This window comes from Gekko japonicus, unplaced genomic scaffold, assembly GCF_001447785.1.
Source record: "Gekko japonicus isolate JY-2015 unplaced genomic scaffold, Gekko_japonicus_V1.1 scaffold1417, whole genome shotgun sequence".
Taxonomy (NCBI): Eukaryota; Metazoa; Chordata; class Lepidosauria; order Squamata; family Gekkonidae; genus Gekko; species Gekko japonicus.
The window spans coordinates 10,536-11,048 of NW_015163645.1; the positions used below are offsets into that span (position 1 = coordinate 10,536).

Genomic DNA, 513 nt, shown 5'->3' on the forward strand with positions numbered 1-513 from the left:
CCCTCCCGGGGAGGGGCCCCCACAGCCACCCCCAAAGCCTCCCCCACCCCGGCCTCTCCCCCAAGGCAACCGTTTTTGCGCAACTCCAGCTGGGCGCTGCCCCGAGGACGATCCATGAGGGCACCGAGGAGACTCAGGCTGGGCTCGGCAGCGCCTCCCATGGGGCAGCACCCAAGGCCCACCACCACCAGCAGCAGAGTTCCCTCTAAGCTGAGTCAGTGTGAGCTAACGCACAGTTCCTTAGCCTCCGGCTCCCAGATTCTTGTTTCAGCTCGGGAAGGAGGGCTCCAGTGCAAACTCATTGATGCAGGGGTGTTGGGTATTACAAGTTGAAAAGACTCAGTCTATCTGGGGTTAAATGTTTGTTTATGTTACTCACAGGAAGTCACATGTTTCTCATGTAACCAATGTTCTTTAGATGTAGAAAGCCCGGGGATTTTCTCCCTGATCTAGGGATTTGATTGGGACTAAAGTGTCAAAGTGTTTTAGCATTTTATGGCTCCTCTTCCCGTC

General features: G+C 55.2%; 1 protein-coding gene across 1 annotated transcript in view; it reads right to left on the reverse strand.

The window, feature by feature from the left end:
- Positions 1 to 513, reverse strand: part of LOC107107343 (homeobox protein OTX1-like) — a gene marked incomplete at its 3' end in the record, with an annotated part of 28,469 nt that overhangs the window by 8,498 nt on the left and 19,458 nt on the right. The gene's annotated exons all lie outside the window — the stretch shown is intronic.